At 38.9% G+C, this 22185-nt stretch overlaps 1 protein-coding gene across 5 annotated transcripts in view; it reads right to left on the bottom strand.

The window, feature by feature from the left end:
- HDAC8 (histone deacetylase 8) overlaps nt 1-22185 on the bottom strand; it is a 259468-nt gene that overhangs the window by 150381 nt on the left and 86902 nt on the right. The window lies entirely within an intron of this gene.

Below are 22185 nucleotides of genomic sequence, written 5' to 3'. Positions count from 1 at the left end.
AGGCTAAAGGACTTCTGGGTTATGAAATACAACCCTCCCCCCCATGTAACCAGGGTATTATAGGGAAGGAAACTGGAACAACTGATCCGAAACTATAAATCTGAAAGCACTCCAAAGAACAAACTGTAGTGGGTAATAATGAACATAATTTTGGGTAGAATCATTCAATGCTATCAAATCAACCTAACAGCTTTTTTGGGTTTTTTTGACAGAAGCCTCAGAGATGAAAAGGAAGTTATCACTGTGACAGATGACCCTAGTCAGGCTTCCAGCATTATCATTAATTGAATGTTGATAATGTCAAGAATGCATTCCTAGGAGTTATAAGGTCCCTGTTCTCAAGGGGCTTACAATCTAGCTCCTAGACAAATGCCAGTCCTCGAGGGCTTAAGTAACTCTTACAGAGACATACAAACAAGTGCAAATTAACATACTTCAGAGTTGAGAATATGCAGAGTCAAAAAGTGATAAAAATGTTGCAGTTAATGACCCCCTCATAATCAACATGTCAAATTATACCAGTGGAGTAAAAACAGAAAAATCCCAGATTCTTCTGAAACTGCAAAAAGAATGCAGGGATATGAAATGCTGTCCTCCAAAATTCATATGTAACCAGGGCATTGAAAACTATTGAAAACTGCTCAGCTGCAGAGGCATTCTTTGACTTAAAAGATCAGTTTGTTTTGATTTCTCATCTATGTAGACAAATATTCAGTGATTGTGCAGATTATAAGAATATTATAAAATTTATGACATATGATCCTTAATACAGAAATACTTGGGCCTATTCTCTTTTTCATGTGCTTATCTCCTGAGTGCAGAGGGAAGATAAGCGACCTGAATAGTTAGCCAACATTTGTTGAGCAGCTACATATACAGAGCACCCTATTAGCTGCTGCCAGGAGACACAGAGGAAGGCGTGATTTCCGTTTTAAAAGGGTTTATAGCTTGATGGGGAGGATGGAGAGGTAAGCAAGACTAATGTTTTTTTCATTTTCATGCATTCCCTCATTTTGCACACATTTACTGAGTGCCCTCTGTGTATCTAGTATGTAACTGTACCAGATGCTGCAGGAAGAGAAAAAGATGAATATGACACAGTTCTTATCTTCATGTAGCTCAGAGCAGAGGGGAGGACTTGGACTATGTTAATAAATAACTAAAATACAATGAAAAAAAGAAGTATCAGTGATGGCACAGAGGAGGAGGTAGAGTAACTCTTGTGAGGTCTTACAAGAGGAGAAGATGTACAGTGAGCCACCTATCAAAATGGCTAAAGTGAAAATCAGTGAAAATATCTATTGCTGGTGAGGATGTGGAGAAACTCGATCACACATACCTTTGGGGTGGGAATGTAAAATGGTATAGCCACTCTGGAAAATAGTTTGGTAGTTCCTGTCAAAACTAAAAATGGACTTGTGGACTTCCCTGGTGGTGCAGTGGATAAGAATCTGCCTGCCAATGCAGGGGACATGGGTTTGATCTCTGGTCCAGGAATGCGAAGATTTCACATGCCTTGGAGCAACTAAGTCTGCAAACTGCAACTATTGAGTCTGTGTGTCACAACTGCTGAAGCTCAAGTGCCCTAGAGCTGCACACTGCAACTACTGAGCCTGCATGCTGCAACTAGTCTCTGCATCTAGAGCCTGTTGTCTGCAACAAGAGAACCCAGTGAGAAGCCCATGCACCACAAAGAAGAGTAGCTTCTGTTCACCGCAACTGACGAAAGCCTGCATGTAGCAATAAAGTGTAACAAAAGATAAAGAAAGACATACAAACATAAAATGGCCTTGCTATACAGTCTAAAAATTGCACTCTTGGGCATTGATTCTAGAGAAATTAAGACTTATTTTCATATAAGAATTTGTACCTGAATGTTCATAGCAGCTTTATTTTTAACTACCCAAACTGGAAACAACTCAAGTGTACTTCAGCCAGTGAATAGTGAAACAAACTGTGGTACAGTCACAGCACTGGAATATTGTTAATCAATAAAAAGAAATTCTTGATACATACAAAAAACATGGATGGATCTCAAGGGAATGATGCTTGGTGAATAAGACCAATCTCAAAATCTGTATAGCAGGATTCCACTTATATACCATTGGTGAAACAACAATTAGAGAGATGAAGAGATTGGTGGTTGCCAGGGGTTAGGGATGAATGTGGCTATAAAAGGGTAGCATGAGAGCCTTGTGGTGATGGTATAGTTCTATACCTTGATTGTGCTAGTGGTTGTGGTTATGCAAAGCTACACGTGATAAAATCCCAGAGAGCTACACACACACACACACACACACACACACACACGTGCATGTATAATGGGCTAAGACTGAATATGCTGTACAGATTGTACCAATGTCAACTTCTTGATTTTGATGTTATATTATAATTGTGCTAGATGGCAACATTGGAGGAGGCAGGAGGAAGAGTGCATGGGACTCGTCTATAGATTTTGTTACAACTTCCTATGAATCTATGATTATCTTGAAATAAGTAGAAAAAAAAAGACTAGGAAATATTTACAGGCACATGGGGTGAAGGTAGGGGAAAGAAGCAGGGAGGGTTGTGGGGATTATGGGTAAAGGACTAGGTTTAGAGAAAGAACTGCACACACCAGAGCATGAAGGCTTGGAGCAGGGAGTGGTGGGAGTTAGGCTGGTGAAGTAAACATGATTTAGGGCACAAAGGGCCTGATAGACCAGGCAGGCTAATGTTTGGATTTTTACTTAAAGGCTATGAAATGTCTCTAAATTGTACCAATATTTTTCTTAGATCAGTCTCCCAAGGCAATAGAAATAAAAGCAAAAATAAACAAATGGAACCGAATCAAACTTATAAGATTTTGCATAGCAAAGGAAACCATAAGCAAAATGAAGACAACCTACAGAATGGGAAAAAATATTTGCAAGTTATAGACTGACAAGGGCTTAATTTTCAAAATACACAAATAGCTCATACAATTTAATAATAACAACAACAAAAAAAATCAACCCAATCAAAAAATAGGCAGAAGACCCAAATACACATTTTTCCAAAGACATACAGATGGTCAATAGGCATGTAAAAAGATGCTCAGCATCACTAATTATAAGATAAATGCAAATCAAAACTACCTCATTCTGGTCAGAATGGCCATCATTAAAAAGTCTACAAATTAAAAAAAGTCTACAAATAACAAATGCTGGAGAGGGTGTGGAGAAAAGGGAACTCTTCTACATTGTTGGTGGGAATGTAAACTGGTGCAGCCACTATGGAAAACAACATGAATATTCCTTAAAAAACTGAAAATAGAGCTACCTTATAATCCAGCAATCCCACTTCTGGGCATATATCCAGAGAAAACTCTATTTCAAAAAAATAAATGCACCCCAATGTTAACAGCAGCACTATTTGCAATAGCCAAGACATAGAAGCAACCTAAATGTCCCTTGACAGATGAATGGATAAAGAAAATATGGTATACTGTGTTTGTATACACACACACACAAAGTGGAATACTACTTGCCCATAAAAGAATGAAATCATGCCATTTGCAGCAACATGGATGGACCTAGAGATTATCATACTAAGTGAAGTAAGTCAGACAAAGACAAATACCATATAATATCAGTTATATGTGGAATCTAAAATATAACACAAGTGAATTTAGTTACAAAATAGTCACAGACATAGAAAATAAACTTATGGTTGTCAAAGGGGGAAAGGGGTGAGGGAAGGATAAATTAGGAGTTTGGGATTAGTAGACACACACAAACAAGTATATAACTGAATCACTTTGCTATACATCAGAAAGTAACACAACATCGTAAATCACTATACTTCAATAAAAAAAAAGAATTCATTAAAAGGTATGAAATGTCTCAAACATTGTGTGTGTGCATGCACACATGTGCCATATGCACAAGGCATGATTAAATTTACATTCTTAAAAGATCCTCTGATTATAGCGCAGGATAAAGTGAAGGTTATCAGGAGGTTTTTGCCACCATCCAAGTCAGTGGCAGGAAGGCTCAGAGGGAAGAGTTGGATTTGGGAGATACTCCTATGGTAGAATCAGTCGGGCAATACACACTGACACACAAGAAAAGCATGAGTGTTGGCACCAGTCCTGAGTGTTTGGTACTAGGGGAGAGGAAAGGATAAAGGAAGGCAGGTGTTACTGGGAGAGTTGTTTTTTTGTTTTTTTAATTTTTATTTTTAATAAATTTATTTATTTTAGTCGGGGGCTAATTACTTTACAATATTGTAGTGGTTTTTGCCATACATTGACATGAATCAGCCATGGGTTTACATGTGTTCCCCATCCTGAACCCCCCTCCCGCCTCCCTTCCCATCCCATCCCTCTGGGTCATCCCATTGCCCCAGCCCTGAGCGTTTGTCTCATGCATCGAACATGGAATGGTGTTCTGTTTCACATATGATAATATACATGTTTCAATGGTTTTAATAGCAGCCAGGAAGGGAAAATGAGAATTATTTTTCAAATGAGTCCTCAGGGCTTTAGATGGGTCAAGAAAAGGGTAATTAGAAGCTTTGAAAAAGGTGGGGTATTTTGTACATAGTGTAAACATCAAAGCAACTATAAATGAGGACAGCTCACCTCATGTGAGAGGACTACATGATGGACACTCAAATTGAAAATTTGAAGTTTTCCTTTGGTTTGATGGTCAAATGGGAAACACTGAAGAAGTCTGAGACCAGTACTGATGCTATTCAAAACTAATGTTTATTAGGAACTTTGATTTTTGCTGTTGCATGCAAGGCCAAAGAGAGGAAGACTGGAGGTAAAGATGTCGGCAAAAAGGGTCTTAAAGCATTCTGGGCATAAGAGCAACAGGAAGCATGGTGAGGTAAATTTGGAAAACATTGAAAGGGTTAGGTGAAAGATTGGTTGTGGTGGGGGTCAAAGGAGAAAACACATTGCCCATTCTTCCAGAATTCACAGGGAACACATGGACAGAAATTGGTATATTCCTTATTGTTAACTTCCAAATTGAGTTTTCCTCCCTCTCATCAGTCTCTCTTCTTTTAAGGTCAATGTCATTTGCTTATACTAAGCAAATACTATCAAAGTTCTTATCTACAGACCTATAATGTATTCTTTTCAACTTCCTTGAGGATTTTGGTATCTGGTTCACAATTTTTCTGTCTTTTCATTTCCTTGCAGTTCAATATTCATTCACTCACTCAAATCTTGATTCAAGTACCTACTCTTCCCTATTCTGGGCACTAGAGATACAGAAACAAGCAAGACCCTAAGAGTTCCTGGTCCAGTAAGGGAGGAAGACAGGAAAACAAATAACTATGATAAGTGCTACCTTAGTCATTCATTCATTCATTCATTCAAGAAATCTTAATGGAATGCCTATTTACCATGCACTAAGTTGGGCAATGAGTTTACTGCACTGACAAGAGATATGCTGCTTTCCCCTATGACCCTCTTAGTTCTCTGACAGTACAATTTCTTCACCTTTCGAATAATAGTGATGTCCTCCTGCACTCTGCTTGACTTATCCCTAGGCATAGTCATGCTTTGGAGCCTGATAAGGAAGCACTTGGAATTGCTTCATGTCTAAGACTCAGCTACCTTTTCTGTGTACAATTTGCTATCCTTCCATGTTTCCTCCATTGAACTTACTCTTTATTCTCATTATAACTCCTGTTTCTAGTCTTTCTTCTATTTCCAACATCCATCAGCCCACCTTTTGTCCTCACACGTGCTTCACTACTTGTTTTGGAGAATATTTTCTGTCATTTTAAACATACTTAATTCTCTAACATGTTTGTCATTTTAGCCTTATTAATCTTTAGCCTTTGGATAAATCACACTGTCAGAATTTTCAGCTCTGTTCTGCTGGAGAAAGCTGAGAAATCAAACCAATTTCATCTTCTACAGCTTATGTTACAACTCCAACTTAACAAATTCCATAAACATTTATTGAGTGATTAACATGTGCCACTCCCTCTGTGTAGCCTGGCAACCATTTGCTTCACCTCCAATTGGTAAACAACTACATTTCTTGCAGCATCTAGTCTAATTTTTAAAAAATACAATTATACTGAAAGTAAATTCTTCATGCTAAAAAAATCAAACATAAAAGTCTATCAAATAAAAGGGAAAAAAAAAATCTCCTTTTCCCCATCTCTACTCCCTCTCCAAAGGTAATTCCTGATTCATTACACATAGTTTCAATCAGCTCAGTCAAAGATCAGAAAAAGTTTGATATATATCTTTCCAAATCAAACTTTTTCTGCCTCATGCTTCAGTGAGCTGGTCAAAGCTATGTCTAAGAAATGCCTTCTTCTACCTCTTTTCTTTACCTGAAAATGTCTTCCCTCATATTCCTTCTCTTCCTTGAGGCTAATTTCACCAGCTGGGCACTAGATCCTATTTCCAGTTGTTCTAAGAGCCACGTATCACCAACGAGATCTTTCACATCTTTAGTCTCTGCCTTCCTATTGATTCAGTTCCTTTAGGTTACAAGTTGTCCATCTCTTCATCCTGTTTTCTTCATCGCCAAACTTGTTTACTTATTGGCTACCTATACATACTTCTTGCAATCCTGTTTTTTATCTCACTGCTCTCCTGAAATTGCTCTCCTGAAGGGAGAGACTAGACCTCTGTGTCATGATATCCAAAACTCTTTTCTCTGTAATCTTTATCAACTTTTCAGGACCAACTGACAGTGTATACAGCTCAAAGATCTGCAGCTGGTCATCATCAATGGCTGTAGCTCCACTAAAAGACTTAAAAAAAATTTTTTTTAACCTTTATCGATATTCACATAACATACAATTCCCTCATTTAAAGTGCACAACTAAACAGCTTTTAGTATACTCACAGAGTTGTCAACCATCACCACAATGAATTTTAGAACTTTTTTTATTGATTGCAGCACAAGGCTTGTGGGATCTTAATTCCCCAACTAGGGACTGAACTTGGGCCCTTGGCAGTGAGCATGTAGAGTCCTAACCAATGGACTGCCAGGGAATTCCCCGGAACATTTTTATCATCCTCAAAAGAAACCACGTACCCAACAGCAGTTACTACCCATTCCCACCACTCTTCAACCCACTGCCCTTGGCAACCACGAACCTACTTTCTGTCTCTAAGGATTTGTCTAATTTTGACCTTTCGTATGAATGGTATTATATAATATATGGTCTTTTGTGACTGGCTTCTTTCATTTCATTTAGCATACTATTTTCAAGGTTCATCCATGTATTAGTACCTCATTCCTTTTTATGGTCAAATCATACTCCATCATTTGTATATACCACATTTTCTTTATTCACCATTTATCTGTTGATGGACATTTGGGTTACTTCTCTACTTTTTGGCTAATATGAGAAATGTTGCTGTGGACATGTTTTCATTTCTCCGAAACACCTAGGAGTAGAATTGCTGGGTCATATGGTAACTCTATATTTAAGCTTTTGGGGGAACTGCCAGACTGTTTCCCACAGGGACTGCACCATTTTACATTCCCCCCGGGCAATGTATAACAGATGAGGGTTCCAATTCTTCTTCTACATCTTCACCAACACTTGTTATTTTCTGTCTTTGTTTTGTTTTTTAAACAATTGATTGTTTATCCATCAATCCTAGTGGATATAAAGTGGTATCTCATTGTGGGTTTGATTTGCATTTCATTGATGACTAATGATGTTGAGTATCTTTTCACATGCTTTTTGGTGATTTGTATATCTTATTTAGAGCAATATCTATGTAATTCCTTTGCCCATTTTAAAATTGAGTCATTTTTCTTTTTAATACTGATTTGTAAGTGTTGATATATTATAAATACAAGTCCCTTATCAGATACATGACTTGCAAAAATTTTCTCCCATTCTATGGGTTGTCTGTTACTTTCTTGATAGTGTCCTTTGATGCACAAGCTTTAAATTTTGATGAAATCCAATTTATGCATATTTATTCTGTTGCTTGTGCTTTTGGTATCATGTCTAAGAGAGCATTATCTAATTCAAGGTCATGAACATCTACGTCCATGTTTTCTTCTAAGTGTTTTATAGTTTAAGCTCTTACATTTAGACTTCTCAGGCTATGTGGACTTAATTTTTGTATATGGTGTGAGGTATGGATCCAAATTCACTGTTTTTGCACGTGATTCAGTTGTCCCAGCACCATTTGCTAAAAAGACTATTCTTTCCCCATTGTCTTGGCACTCTTTGAGTAAAATCAATTTATTGTACATATTTCTGAACTCTGAACTCTATTCCACTTCTCTGTATGTCTAGCCTAATTGCCAGCACCACACTGCTTTGATTACAGTAGCTTTGCAGTAAGTTTTAAAGTTGGGAAGGGCTCCAACATTGTTCTTCCTTTTCAAGATATTTTTGGTTACTCTAGGCTGAATTTCATATAAATTTTAGGATCAGGTTGTCAATTTTTATAAAGTCACCTGTGATTTACAGCTCCATTTTCACCATTCTGAACCTATCATATTTCTTCTATTCCTTGTCTCTGCTAACAACACTTCATCCTTTCAGTAATCCATGTTCAAAACTCCTAGGCTCTTTGTGATTCCTCCCTTTCCCTGCCCCTCTTCAGTTACCAAACTTGCACCAATATCTCTCCTATTGCCTCCTTTCCACTCTCATGGCAGTACTCTAACACTTATGACCTCCTTGTGGATTACACCAATAGCTTCCTAATTAATTTCTCTGCCTCAAGTCTCTTCCCTCTCTAATCCATCACACACATACACACACACACAAACACACAGACATCAGATGAATTTTCCTTAGGGAAGGTTTTGATCAAGTCACTTCCTTACTCATAAACATTCAATATTTATCCATTGTTTTTGTGTGCATGCATGCTAAGTTGCTTCAGTCATGTACAACTCTTTGAAACCCTATGGACTGTAGCCCACCATGCTCCTCTGTCCATCCAGGCAAGAATACTGGAGTGGGTTGCCATGCTCTCCTCCAAGGGATCTTCCCGACCCAGGGATCGAACTCACATCTCTTATGTCTCCTGCATTAGCAGGCAGGTTCTTTTCACTAGCACCACCTGGGAAGCCCTTCCATTGTCTTTAGATCATGCCTAAAATTCTTAGCCTATGATTCAAAGTCCTTCATGATATGATTCCAGCCTACCTGTTGAATCTTATTTTCCAATAACTCCTTAACCCATATTATTCTGTAGGCAAACTGAACAGTCCATGGTTCACCCCCCTCACCTTGCACTTTCTTTTTGTCATTCATTTCCTTGTGCCTGAAAGTCATCTTTCTACATGTCTATAGTATATCTTTCTTTAAAGGGTCATTCAAATTCCATCTCCTTCATGAATAAAAAATGATAACAATAGCAGCTAACACTTACCAAGTACTTTATTAAAAACTGAGCACTATTCTATGTATTTTATATGCATTAGCTCATTTGACTCTCAAAACAATTTATAAAAGCCATTGTCATTAATCCTATTCTACAGATGGAGAAACAGCAGCATAGAAAGGTTAAGAAATCTGTAGAAGATACATGGCTGTTAAATACCAGAGCTGGCTTTTGAACCCAGGCCTCCTGGCACCAGTCCATGTTCTAAATCACTACCATATACTAGCTTCCATGTTTTACTGTGCTTCACGTGCTTGTGCCAGCCACTTCACATGCTATCTTGTATAATAGCAGTAGCAGGCATTGCATTATTATTTTTTTAGTGTTAGCCTTCCTGAGCAAGCTCTAATTATACGATACCCTCATTCTTAAACTTTCGGCAATTCCCCAAATGCTTACAGAACATGGTACAAATTTTCATTGCTAAGAATTCCAGCTCCTGCACAAAGTGGTTCCCACCCACTTTTCCAATCTTCTTTGCAAATTGTTCCTCTCATGCACTTCACAGTCCAGAAAACTAAACTACTGCTGTTCTGTGTACAGAGCTCAGCCTTTTCTGACTTTGATCTTGTTGTACCCTCTGCATAGAGCTCTTCCCTGCAATTTTGTACATTTAAACTTGACTCAGATTTCATAAACACATACAAATGTACACACTTGGTAAAGATACAGTAATTAGCTACCCTTTAGAAACCAGATCAAATATTATCTCCTCAATTAAGCCCTTTTCTGAAGTATTTTCTCCCTTTGAGTACCCACCACAGTTTATCTCTTATGGTTCTTATAACTTTCCACATTTCATTTTATTAGAATGTGTATGAATGTGAATACATATGTGTATCTCTCTGTGTATCTATAATTTTCAAATTTCCACCAGCTTCCTTGAGGGTAGACTCAGTACTTTATATATATAGAAGGCATTCAATAAATAGTTATTAAATGAATAAATGAATGAAATATCATCCCAGATTGCTTTTGGGAAAGTTTCCCTAACCATTGTAACAATACTATTTACTACACTGCAAATAATTAATTTTAGGTTTTGGGAAAGTATAAAATCACTTATCCAGAAAGGAGGGAGAAGACAGGCATCTATCTCATTATACTACATTAGTTACTTCCCCATAAACACATAAGATATTCATTTAAAATGCAATTTTCTTGATGAGAAACCTGATTCCTCAGTACTGAGCAATCTACTTTTCAGACAAAGCTATGCAAATGAGGAAGAGAGGCTGTGGCAGCTGTTTCTACAGGCATTGGTCTGGGGAAGGTGGTTGGTGCTGGAGGTTGATAAAAGCCAGGGGTGATGGCATTAATGATACTTTTAGATAAGAGGAAAAGCCCAAGAACCAAATTGTAGCATTATCCCCTTTTCTTTTATTCCATCAGGGTAGATCATAGCTTCTATGGAGTGCCTTTGGGATCATTCACTGGTGTCACTTTACCTCTAATACCAGGGGTGGAAACTGGTTTTGCTTTGTTTGTTTTTAAATACTTAAAGTTCTAAAACATTCCTCTCAGAACAATGGGATGCCAGAGAGATGGTGTGACAGCCACTCTTAATCAATGCTGGTGATAGATTTAGTAACCCAAACTTGGCCCTCTATAGCCAGACCTCTAATGGGTGCACCTTCCCAGTAAATTCGTCTCCTGACTTTCTCGCTTGCAAACCAGCCTAGACCAGCCTTACCATCTTTATATATTCCAGTAAGCATCTTCAGCACCCTCTAGAGACTTCCTCAACAGAGATTAAAGAAATGAGGAATTCAAAGTTGAAAAACCAAGGACAGGAGGTAGAGGGAAAGAAGAGAAAAATATTTGCTATTAACATGGTGAGCTTCCAAAGTCAAGCTGAGAAAAGTTATTGCCAACAGCAAAACATGGTGTTAGAGAAGACTCTTGAGAGTCCCTTGGACTGAAGGAGATCAAACCAGTCAATCCTAAAGGAAATCAACCCTGAATATTCATTGGAAGGACTGATGCTGAAGATGAAGCTCCAATACTTTGGCCACCTGATGCGAAGAGCTGACTCATTGGAAAAAACCCTGATGCTGGGAAAGACAGAAGGCAGGAGGAGAAGGGGATCACAGAAGATAAGATGGTTGGATGGTATCACCGACAATGGACATGAGTTTGAGCAAGCTCTGGGAGATGATGAAGTACAGGGAAGCCTGGCGTGCTGCAGTCCATGGGGTGGCAAAGAGTTGGACAGGACTAAGTGACTGAACGACAACAACAGCAACACCCTTTCTATGATAAACATTTTAAACCTATTGCATTGGATGGGATTCAGAGGGGGATTGCATTAAAGAATCACTACTCATTCCCAAATGGAAGCTAGTCAACTTTTCACAGGTATTGTTTCCTCTAAATTCCCTCAATCCTCTCTCAACTCAGGCACTGCAGACTCATTCTGCAAAAACTCAACCTGTGGGGGTTGGGGGGGGGTGGGTGAAGCAGCATATGGTAATGCCTCGGTGATTCCTGAATATCTTTTACAAATTGTTCAAGGATGCAGGGAGCTGGGGTGGGGGGCTCCCTGTGGTGAGGATGATAAGTCACTTTGTTCGGGGGACATAGGTGCCTTTTGGAAGACATTTAATTTCCTATAAGTCTCTGCTTTTAGCATCAGACAAACTGTACTGATTCTATTAACATCTTCAGCATATAACAAACGGAACACCCAAAGCTACAAAATAAAAACAAACAAGCCAGCCTCAAACCTCTAAACCCTCGACCTTCCCAAACACACAACTCTTACATTACTTTAGCTTTTTTAATTTTCAAGATGTAGTTTTTTTTAACATTTTATGGGGGCATCTTTTCTCTCATTGCTGAGTCCATTATAGAGAAACACAGATTCTAATTGGCATCTCCTTCTAATATGCCTTGTTGTAAGTAATTCCACTTATCAATTATATGTCACCTTGGAAACAAAAAGAGCTGTGCACTATTTTTAGTTTATTATTACTTATCTCTTTACCTCTTTGAAGTAAACCATTCTCATTCACATGGGGGTGGGGGGTGGGGGGGAGAAATGAGTCATCCAGAATTAAAGAGCCTTACCAGCCTAGAGTGAATCCTCAGAGCTAGAATTAGAATACTAATTCTAATTCAAATCTAGTGCTCTTTTCACTAAACCCCAGTGCTCTTTGGCTTTCCTCATTCTGAAAGGCCTGAGGCCCTAGGAAGCAGAGTATATATTATCTGTGCAGGGAGTGGGGTGGGTGGAGAGGCAGGCTGGTTTGGAAAGCTAAGACAAAACAAACAAACCAAAACCAAACCAAACCAAACCAAACCCCAAATCCCCAAATTGAAGAAGGCTTAAAGAATATGAATCCTAAGTCTAGCTGTACTAATGACTCTTTATTTGACCTGGGGTAGGTCATTTTATTGCTCTGTAACCACCAGGACCACTCACACAGCACAGATCACATTCTGCTCTGCATCACATTATTTGGCCATATGTCTCATCCATCTCCTTCGCAGCCTCCACAGCATAGAGGTCAGGGAGAACGCTGCACTTGGGGTCAGACAAAGTTGGATCTAGTGCTTGCAGGAGCAACTTGGACAAATCATTCTTTGAACCATCTCTGTAAAGCAAGAATATTCTCTCCTTCACAGAGTTATTATGAGGATTAAATGATATAATATTTGCCAAAGTCTTCTCCTAGCACCAAGCACATGGTAAGCACTCCCTAATGTTGAATGAATAAATGAATGGCCTTAAGTCAGGCCCTTCAAGTGCTATGTTAATTCCTTCAGCCCACTAGGATATTGTTGAATTCAGCACAGCACACCATAGCAGTGACTTCCTGAATAGTACTTTAATGTTCCCCAAAGGCAGAGAGAAATTTCATAGTGTCACTGCCTGGTTATACCTGTTCTGGGAATACAGTAATTCCTTTTCCAGTGCTGCCAATCTATTACCTTTCACCAAACACAAAATTCACTTTAAGAAGGGGCAGAAACACAAGTGCCTTTCTGTTAGATAGAGGTTGGGAGAAAATATTATTAAAATTGAAACTGACTTCTCTGATTTCTTAGAAAAAAAATCAGATTGGAAGCCAAACAGCTATTTGGCCTTTACAGACCCTGGATAGTGATGCCCTTGGGGGAAAGGGGAGAGTTGGAGTTATTCCAAACTGTAGTTATGACATTTGTGTGTATATTTACTGCCTGTGCTTATGCTCTCTGCATTTAGTTTTTACTCTCTAAGCCTTGAAGAAGTCACAATTTACCAAGAGCACAATTTAATACATGTGGGTAGAAATACAGGCACATATCTCTGTTTCTCATTTCCTAATCATATTTTCTACACTCCCTATATACCTGATACTTCTTCTTTTTCAATCTACTTGCTCTGATTCTTGAACTTAGGTAGACAATAATGATTTGTTAACAATAAACATGCCCCTAGCCCTTCCCTCACCCTTCTTTACCCAGGAGGGCCTCCCTAAGATTCAAAGACGAAATCCTGCCATATAGTTAGCACCTGGTGCAGCTCATCAAAATATAATATCCTTTCCCAGATGATTGGAAATCTCGGCAATGCCGTCACACAATGAGGTGTGCAAGAAAAGAGTTTGTGGATTGATTTTCATCATTAACTTGATATTGCACAGTTTTTGTGGGACTTTAAAAGAAATGCATTTTTATTACTTTTAAGTACTGCACATAGAGTAACTCCAACTCATCATATTTTAGCAGTTATTTTTCGGGGGAAGGATGTATTTTAAACATGCCTATGTTAGAGTGTCTGGTGGATCATTTAGGATCAGTGTCCTGTTGCTTGATGAAATCCAGATCACTCCAATGAAATCCAGATGGGGAAACTGGGTCTCTGGCAATGGCTGCCAGATCTTCTCCATATGAAATCTCTCTAGCCTGTATGCAAATTCAAAACTCCATATCCTGGAAATCCCAAACCAATTAAGTGGCGCTCCGCTTCTTAGTTACTGGACGAAACACAGGGAAGCGATTCTTTCTTCCCTGAGGAAATAAGTATGTCTTACATACATCTATCTTGGCACAAAAAGGGCTGGCTAAGCAAATTAATAGTGTAAACAGGACTGTGCTGGGGAATGTTTGTCCTACTTAAGAGAATAAACTTTTTATGCACTTTGTGCACATCCACTTACATACAAATAATTGATATGCTAATTACAAATGATTCTTAAAGCTCTTTCCCTGAGGTACTGTATGATGTTGTTAGTGTAGTTTGAATTACTAGCATGTCCAGTGCTTGAAAGTAATAAAAATGTATTTTAAAATATTCCGTTATTCAGACTGGCTTTCCTCTAATTGGGCTGAGTTAGTGAGGCTTGCCTATAATTAAAGAGGATAGATTTTTTTTCTTTCATTTCTAATATATTTAAGGTGGCTCTCCCCAATTCCCCATCCCGCCCCAACCCTGGCTTCCATTACCTTGTTCTACAGGATTTTCCTGCCCAGAGCAGGCATACACAAGCCTTTTAGCATCCAGCTCACTCTTCAGCAGCACTTGCATGGTCTCTAGGCAAACACACTGCCTTTAGTGCCTGGCACACATCTATACCCTTTCACTTGTTAACTTAGCTGGATATTTGATATGGCTTTTTTGAGGTGTCTTTTCTTTGGTCTCGCTTTAAGTACCAATGGGTATGGCTCTTTCCCGATAGTGCAGTGGGTAACAGCGCACAGAGAGCAAAGCCCAGCCAAACTTTGCATTGGGCTTTTTGTCAGGTAGAGGACACCAGATTTAACTAAATCTCTGTACAGACCACGTCAACAGGATTCAACAAGGCAGCTCATCAGTGCCTGCAGCTGCTGGGTGAATGACTGTCAGGTGCAGTCATTCAGAGCAGAGCCTAAAGGGTAGCTTTTTTAGGCTAGAGGGAGGGGACAGAACAGTGATGAAAGAACACGGGAGGTGGGAGAATTAGGGTGGGTGAGGGGGTACGTGGTAGTGAGCAGCTGAGAGGAATAATATGAATTTTGAAGTTAGAATGTTCCATCAAGCACAGACATAGTCAAATTTAGGATTCTTTTCAGAGCAGCCCTGCATTAGAAGGTGTAATTCTCAGGTTTTCCATTTATGAGCTGGGTCTTCCTGTCTCTGGATAGTCTCAGAGCATGTTCTAGCATCAGAAGCTATTAAACTGCTGTGGAAGAATCAGGTCACTTTTTCCAGGGGGCAGGGATCATTCAGCACTAAAAACAGTGCAGAGAAGGTACACATCATAGTGAGAGAACAAACCCACTGAGTCCTAGGAGATAGTCCTCCTGAACTTACATGAAAAAATAAATCACCTAGGAAGACTGCTGGGCGTAGGGGCTGTCATGGTGTCAGGGCTACTTGGTGCAGGAGTTTAGGAACTGATCATGAAAGCCACTGGTCTAGAGGGGAAGGATATAAGAACTGTCCCTTTAAACACTGGATTTAAATCTCAAAGGATCAGTCAGGTAAGGGAAAAAACCAATTCTCCACTGTAACCCTAATCAAGTACTGATGACAGGCAGGGCAAGGTCACCGACGGAGGGTTCAGGACAACAGAGATAATTAAGCACAGTAGCCCCTCCTCCAAATTATCCTATATTCTTAGGCACTTAATGTCTTTTGAATTTAATATTTTAAAAGACACATCAAACTAGGAGCATTAAATGAATGGCCCACTTTGGCCTCACTTCCACCTGTGCTTAATGTTAACCGTGAATTTAATTAGTATCTGAGTCATCCATTTTTCAGAAACAACAGGCAATTTGCATCTACCATACCACAAAGAGGCAGAATAGAAGTTTATAAAACAGAATGAAAACATTGACTACAAATATCTTACTTATGGAGGGCTGAGTTCAAAGTTCAAGGCTTATACAAAGAAGTAGCAGCTTCCATGACCTTTATCACCGGGCCAAAGTGATCTAGTGATGATCAAAGTGGTATAGCTGTGACCCAACTGAAGAGAGAGAGTAATTTTGTAAAGATTTTTTTTAACAGCTCTCAGATTGTGATGAAAATGGGATAAAGATGGAAGTAAGGCTATATAGATTATTTGTTCTCAAATGCTAATTTCTGGAGAATCCTTCCCTTCTCATCAGATGAAAGAGAATTTTGAAAAAAAATTGTATTGCTTAAAACATTTATGTATGAATATGTATTCATATTGCTTTTGCCACATCACCAAGCTCAAAGGAGTAGGGTATAATTGTTGTGTTCTCTTTCACTGAGGATCTATCTACCTGTTTTGGAAATTGAATGGTAAGGAATCTAGAGTCCCAGATAGAAGATAAATTCAAGATGACTTATCATTATAATGAAAGAAGAACCTATCATCGTTAAAACATCTCTTCTTTAAATATTAACATTAAAAGTCAATAGGGAAAGGAAACATTTCACTTAAATACCCTTTAGTGATGTCCCCTGGCTCTCATTTTACTTTACGGATATTGGATGAATAGATTATAGCATGGTTGGAGAGTCTCTACCCTATATGTTGATATGCCTTCTGCCAGGATCAAGAGATGATATAAATTATGCCTGTTGTTGTCTAGTCGCTAAGTCATGTCCAACTCTTTGCAACCCATGGACTGTAGCCCACCAGACTCCTCTGTCCATGGGATTTCCCAGGCATGAATACTGGAGTGGGTTGCCATTTCCTTCTCCAGGGGATCTTCCTGACTCATGGATCGAACCCGCATCTCCTGCATTGGCAGGTGGATTCTTTACCACTGAGCCACAAGGGAAGCTCAGTTGCAAAAAGGCATAATGTTAAAAGCCTTTGGCAATAGTTTTCCCCTAAAAAACCACATGAAAAGAAACTAAGTATATGAGGAGACCTCTATAAAATGACATGTGACTTTATTCACTTTCTAACATAGGAAGTCAGGATTTTCTCCATTGGAAATAAAGGAAAGAGCAGATTTACAGAATCTCCATGTTTCCAAACTTTATTTAGAAATTAAAACCTAAGAAGTGGGACTTTCCTGGTGCTCCAGTAGTTAGGATTTTGCCTTCCAGTGTAAGGAGTGCTGATTCGAGCCCTGGTTGGGGAGCTAAAATCCCCACATGCCTCATGGCCAAAAACCCACAAACATAAGATAGAAGCAATATTGTAACAAATTCATAAAGACTTTTAGAAATGGTCCATGTCAAAAAAATTAAAATTAATAAAAAAACTAAGAAGTAAAATCTCTCAATATTTATTCTTATTTTTGATGCATAAACTTACAAATTAAATCCTTAGGATTAAGAGGTTTTTTTTTTTTTTGCAAAAATCTAAGTAGTACTTTCACAAACATAAACAATGGACTGTTTATGTAAACACTACAGATCATGTGGTTCATTTGCATAATCTTAAATGGTTTCTTTTTTTAAGGACTTTTCCACAGTTCCTGGAGATAAAAATCTGCAAGAATTCTTGGGGATGGTATTTCCTCCTTGTGATACATTTCATACTTTCAGAATCAATACAGTGAAAATGACTATACCACCCAAAGCAATTGCAGGGTTCAATGCAATCCCTATCAAGCTACCAATGGTATTTTTCACAGAACTATAACAAATAATTTAATAATTTGTATGGAAACATAAAAGATCCCAAATAGCCAAAGCAATCTTAAGAAGAATGGAACTGGAGGAATCAGCCTTCCTGACTTCAGACTATACTACAAAGCTACAGCCATACAGTGGTATGCAGATGATACCACTTTAATGGCAGAAAGTGAAGAGGAACTAAAGAGCCTCTTGATGAAGGAGAAAGAGGAGAGTGGAAAAGCTGGCTTAAAACTCAACATTCAAAAAACGAAGATCATGGCATCTGGTCCCATCACTTCATGGCAAATAGATGGAGAAACAATGGAAACAGTATCAGATTTCCTTTTTTTGGCTCCCAAACCACTGCAGATGGTGACTGCAGCCATGAAATTAAAAGATGCTTGCTCCTTGGAAGAAAAACTATGACAAACCTAGACAGCATATTAAAAAGCAGAGACATTACTTTGCTGACAAAAGTCCCTATAGTCAAAGCAATGGTTTTTCCAGCAGTCTTGTATGGATGTGAGAGTTGGACCATAAAGGAGGCTGAGCACTGAAGGACTGATGCTTTCAAATTGTGATGCTAGAAAACACTCTTGAGAGTCCCTTGGACAGCAAGGACATCAAACCAGTCCATCCTAAAGGAAATCAATCCTGAATATTCACTGGAAGGATTGAAACTGAAGCTGCAATACTTTGGCCACCTGTTGTGAAGAACCGACTCATTGGAAAAGACCCTGATGCTGGGAAAGATTGAGGGCAAGAGGAGAAGGGGGTGACAGAGGATGAGATGGTTGGATGGCATCACTGACTTAGTAGAAATGAGTGTGAGCAAGCTCAGGGAGATAGTGAAGGACAGGGAAGTCTGGAGTGCTGCAGTTCATGGGGTCACAAGGAGTCAGAGATGACTTAGCGACTGAACAACACAGTCATCAAGATAGTATGGTACTTGAACAAAAACAGAAATATAGATCAATGGAACAAAATTGAAAGCCCAGAGATAAATCCACGCACCTATGGACACCTTATCCTTGACAAAGAGGGCAAAAATATACAATGGAGAAAAGACAGTCTCTTCAACAAGAGAAGGTGCTGGGAAAACTAGTCAACTATGTGTAAAAGAATGAAAGAACACTTTCTAACATCATACAAAAAAATACACTCAAAATGGAGTAAAGATCTAAATGTAAGACTAGAAACTATAAAAATCCTAGAGGAAAAGATAGGCAAAACACTCTCTGACATAAATCACAGCAGGATCCTTTATGACCCACCTCCCAGAGTAATGGAAATAAAAGCAAAAATAAATGAATGGAACCTAATTAAACTTAAGAGCTTTTGCACAACGAAGGAAACTATAAGCAAGGTGAAAATACAGCCTTCAGAATGGGAGAAAATAATAGCAAATGTAGCAACTGACAAGGAATTAATCTCTGAAATATATAAGCAGCTCATGCAGCTCAATACCAGAAAAATGAACAACCCAATCAAAAAGTGGGCCAAAGAACCAAACAGACATTTCTCCAAAGAAGACACACAGATGGCTAATAAACACATGAAAAGATGCTCAACATCACTCATTATTAGAGAAATGCAAATCAAAACCACAATGAGGTATCATCTCAGACTGGTCAGAATGGCCACCATCAAAAAGTCTACAAATAATAAATGTTGGAGAGGATGTGGAGAAAAGAGAATCCTCTTACAGTGTTGTGGGAATGCAAACTGGTACAGCCACTATGGAGAACAGTGTGGAGATTCCTTAAAAAACTGGAAATAGAACTGCCATATGATCCAGCAATCCCACTGCTGGGCATACACACCAAGGAAACCAGAATTGAAAGAGACACATGTACCCCAATGTTCACTGCAGTACTGTTTACAATAACTAGGACATGAAAGCAACCTAGATGCCATCAGCAGATGAATGGATGAGGAAGTTGTGGTACATATAAACAATGCAATATTACTCAGCTATAAAAAGGAATACATTTGAGTCAGTTCTAATGAGGTGGATGAAACTGGAGCCTATTATACAGAGTGAATTAAGTCAGATAGAGAAACACCAATACAGCATATTAATGCATATATATGGAATTTAGAAAGATGCTAATGCTGATCCTATATGCAAGGCAGCAAAAGAGACACAGATGTAAAGAATAAGCTTTTGGACTATGTGGGAGAAGGCAAGGGTGGGAATAGCATTGAAACATGTATATTACCATATGTAAAATAGATGGCCAGTGGAAGATTGATGCATGAAGCAGGGCACTCAAAGCTGGTGTCTAGGACAACCCAGAGGGATGGTGTGGGGAGGGAGGTGGGAGGGGTTTCAGGATGGGGGGACACGTGTGTACCCATGGCTGATTGATGTAGATGTATGGCAAAAACCATCACAATATTGTAAAGAAATTATCCTCCAATTAAAATAAATTAATTTTTAAAAATGTGGGCAGAAGACTTAAACAGACATTTCTCCAAAGAAGACATATAGATGGCTAAGAAACACATGAAAATATGCTCAACATCGCTCATTATTAGAGAGATGCAAATCAAAACCACAATGAGGTAGCATCTCACGTGGGCAGAATGGCCATCATCCAAAAGTCTACACACAATAAATGCTGGAGAGGGTGTGGAGAAAAGGGAATCCTCTTACACTGTTGGTGGGAATGCAGACTGACACAATAGCTATGGAGAACAGCATAGAGATTCCTTAAAAAACTAGGAATAAAACTAACATATGACCCAGTAATCCCACTACTGGGCATATACCCTGAGGAAACCAGGATTGAAAAAGACACATGTACCCCAATGTTCACTGCAGCATACAATAGCTAGGACATGGAAGCAACCTAGATGTTCATTGGCAGATGAATGGATAAGGAAGTTGTGGTATATATACACAATGGAATATTACTCAGCTATAAAAAGGAATGCATTTGAGTCAGTTCTAATGAGGTGGATGAATCTAGAGCCTATTATACAGAGTAAAGTAAGTCAGAAAGAGAAAAACAAAAACCATATATTAATGTATCTATATGGGATCTAGAAAGATGGTACCTATGATCCTGCATTCAGGGCAGCAAAGTAGACAGAGATGTAAAGAACAGACTTTTGGACTCAGTGGGAAGAGACGGTGGGATGATTTGAGAGACTAGCATTGAAACTTATCTATTACCATATGTAAAACAGATAACCAGTGCGAATTTGATGTATGACGCAGAGCACCCAAAGGCAGTGCTCTGTGACACCCTATTCCTCCGGGATAGGGTGGGGAGGGAGGTGAGGGGGTGCTCAGGTGAAGGGGACACGTGTATAACTGTGGCTGATTCACATTAATGTATGGCAAAACCATCACAATATTGTAAAATAATTATCTTCCAATTAAAATAAATAAATATATTGTAAAAATCCCTGAACTTGTTAAACTCATTAAAAAAAATTTTCATACTTCCATGTGACAATTTGGGGACAGTGTAACTGATGGTTAATACTCCCTGTGTGACCTTAAGCAAATCAAACTTTTTAAGTTCCAGTTCTCTTATTTGGAGAAAGGAATGGCAACCCACTCCAGTATTCTTGCCTGGAGAATTTCATGGACAGTCCATGGGGTTGCAAAGAGTCAGATATGACTGAGTGACTAACACTTTCACACTTTCTTATTAGTAAGACTGGAATAAGAATACTCTACCTTTGCAGGTATTGTATATTGTTAGAAGTATCAAATGGAAAAAATCAAATAAATGATCAGTGTAATTCCTGGCACAGGCAAGTCCTCCCTAGGAACTAAGCTCCAGGATGCGGGAGCTCCAGGATGTTTACCACCACTAGTACCTATGTACAGGGTGGGCATGAAGCAGAGACAATAAATATTGGTCAAGTGAATGAATAAAATAGTGCCATTATACTAAGTGAAATTGCTCAGTCGTGTCTGACTCTTTGCGACCCCATGGACTGTAGCCTGCCAGGTTCCTCCATCCATGGGATTTTCCAGTCAAGAGTATTGGAGTGGGTTGCCATTTCCTTCTCCAGGGGATCTTCCCGACCCAGGGATTGAACCTGGGTCTCCCACATTACAGTCAGACTCTTTACTGTCTGAGCCACAATGAAAGCTCGTCATTATACTAAAATATAAGCAAATACCCTAAGTTATTGCATTGGTAGTTCTCTTTTCATTCTTCTTCATTAATGTCTTAAAAATTCTATAAGGTGACTTAAGGCAGTCAATTCTTTTGTAGGAAGATCAGAGTGGCTTCAGAGAGTTGAATTTTGGCTCCAGACCTATAGGAATGAATTCTTGTGC

Source organism: Giraffa tippelskirchi, chromosome X, assembly GCF_054371585.1.
Source record: "Giraffa tippelskirchi isolate mGirTip1 chromosome X, T2T-mGirTip1v1.2.pri, whole genome shotgun sequence".
Taxonomy (NCBI): Eukaryota; Metazoa; Chordata; class Mammalia; order Artiodactyla; family Giraffidae; genus Giraffa; species Giraffa tippelskirchi.
This window is presented reverse-complemented; position numbering and strand designations above follow the sequence as displayed.